At 32.3% G+C, this 2371-nt stretch overlaps 1 long non-coding RNA gene across 2 annotated transcripts; it reads left to right on the top strand.

The window, feature by feature from the left end:
* Positions 1-330: 330 nt before the first annotated feature.
* On the top strand, positions 331-1112 carry LOC124454664. Of its 2 annotated transcripts, XR_006951559.1 has the most exons (3): positions 331-394; positions 771-826; positions 1068-1112. It is a non-coding gene; the product is annotated as an uncharacterized LOC124454664 (long non-coding RNA). The 2 variants fall into 2 exon arrangements; XR_006951558.1 differs by lacking the exon at positions 331-394 and having other exon boundaries at positions 739-826.
* The last annotated feature ends 1259 nt before the right edge of the window (positions 1113-2371 follow it).

Below are 2371 nucleotides of genomic sequence, written 5' to 3' on the forward strand. Positions count from 1 at the left end.
TTTAATATTTCTTACCCCCTTTTGCAGGTGCCAAGGTCTTTATGCAAAAGCAAACTTTGATTTAAATAATTTAAAAGCCTAAAGCAGTGTTTCAACAAGACAAAAATACTTTTTTAATAATGTATCACTTTTGTTAAGCTCTATTGTGAGTTTAAAAGTAAAGAAATACACAAAATGCATTTTTCCAGTGTATGATCCAGTGTAATGATATGATCCAGTGTAATGACGCCAAGGCGCGAAACTTTATAAGATTAATCAACTACATAATGAAAATCATGTTAAAACCACGAGAAGTTAAACTTGAATCCAAACTTCATTAGTATTTTCTCTGATAGCATAATTTTTAACTTTGTAAATATGCATTAAAGATGACCTCCAAGCGAAAATCTAAAAGGTAAGAATTCTAAAATTTGTCAATTGATTCAAATTTGTACTATCACTACTATGGTATGGCGTATGGGCGAAACATGTTTTACTGTTGGTTGACAATATTGGTGATTAATAAAGCAGGGACGATTTTAATATTAGAATTTATTATTTTCATTACCTATTATATTATATTTTTTAGATGTTGATCGTCCAGCTTTGTGCAGTCCTGAAAAGAATTCTTGGTGTTGGTGTGTTACTTGACTCTGATGATCAAAGGATTTCAAAATATCAATCATTAACAACACCAACAGTCATTTTCAGGACTGCTCGAGCCTTGAAGATCTACATCTACAAGCATTTAGGTTTACTCATGTTTTATTTTTCACCATCATCTCTTGTAGGAAAGGGAGAAAAAATGTTAATTATACTGATATGAGCTCCAATTGTGAAAGTGATGGTAATGTATTGTACATACAGTGATCTCATAGCTACGTAGCTATTAATGAAAATTATAATTGCTCTGTTTTACAGTAAAGCATGTGGTTATACACTCTGGTTTACAAGGGTAGGAGAAGGGTACATTTTATATTGTATCAGTTTACATGTACCTACATAGAACATGTACCTGCATGTTCTATAGATTTCTCTTGTTTTAAATTGCTAAGTTTTTGTATTTATGACTTCATGATATGTTTCAGATGATTTTGAAGTTGATTTTGAACCACAAACAAAGAAGGCGAAGCATAAAGAGAAGGAAATGAACAAAGAGAAGAAAGGCGAGAGAAGTTGTGACCCAAAAATAGATTTTTAATTTTGGCTAAAGGGTATTATGCTGTTTTACACAGATATTATAGTAGATCTCTAATCCTTTATAAGCCTTTGTTTTGCCTTGTGTAATCCAATGTACACCCTAATTTCTTCAATGTGTGATACAACAACGTCATGAGATTTTTTTCTATTGTAAGGCCTTCCGTTCGTGAAAAGTTGTACCAAAGAGATATAGAAAAAGCAATTGAAATGTCACTAATAAATACACCTTATGACAGAAAGGATAATGATGTTGGACAAAATGAAAGCAGTCATATCAAAATAAATAGTGAAGGTATCGGTATGTAAAATTATAAATGAAACTGTGAAAAGTGATTACATCATGAAAGATTACATCATGATTTCATCATGAAAGAGGAAAAAAGGTTGGGAAGCTGCCCTAATCTACGCAGTAATGAAGTAAATCCAATTCAAACAATGATTTTAGAACTTTTAAAGTTTTTCATTGTTAAGCATTATATAATGCTGTCTTACATTGACCTCAAATTCACATTTTTAGTAAGACTCTTTTTCCCAATCACAAGGCCCTTAATTTTTAACTCATAATGTTGACAGAGTAATCAGTCAAAAGCACAAGTTTTGAAAATGACAACTTTGTTATACTGTCCTAAATGAGGACAGAGAAGGATTTTCTCAGAGTTTTATAAACTAGTCACCACTCTTAGTGGTCTGAATTTGACTGTTGAATTTAGGCACATAGTAGCATATATCCATCAATCACAGTTATAACTGGGCAACCTTAAAATTAGGAATGTTTAAAAGTGTGGACATATGAAGGTGTGTATGGATGAAGGTGTGTATGGATGAAGGTGTGTATGGATGAAGGTGTGTATGTATAAGGTTGGATATTTATAAAGTTAAAGATGTATCAAGTTGTGGATGCATGAAGGTTTGAATGTGTGATGGTGGGGATGTATGAAGGTATGATGGGGATACATAAAGGTGGAGTGGGGATTTATGAAAGTGGTGATGTATGGATGAAGATAGTGATGTACATATGAAGATAGTGATGTACCTATGAAGATAGTGATGTGTTGCATGTAGTACTACTTCTAATGGTGTGATGAACTTTCTAATTGACTTTTTGCATGGTATTGTAGTGTGTGACTCAAAATGAAAATACATGATCATTATTATGTAAGATGCAGTACCATGTACATATAATGCTGATTGC

The sequence above is a fragment of the Xenia sp. Carnegie-2017 genome, unplaced genomic scaffold, assembly GCF_021976095.1.
Source record: "Xenia sp. Carnegie-2017 unplaced genomic scaffold, XeniaSp_v1 HiC_scaffold_3, whole genome shotgun sequence".
Taxonomy (NCBI): Eukaryota; Metazoa; Cnidaria; class Anthozoa; order Malacalcyonacea; family Xeniidae; genus Xenia; species Xenia sp. Carnegie-2017.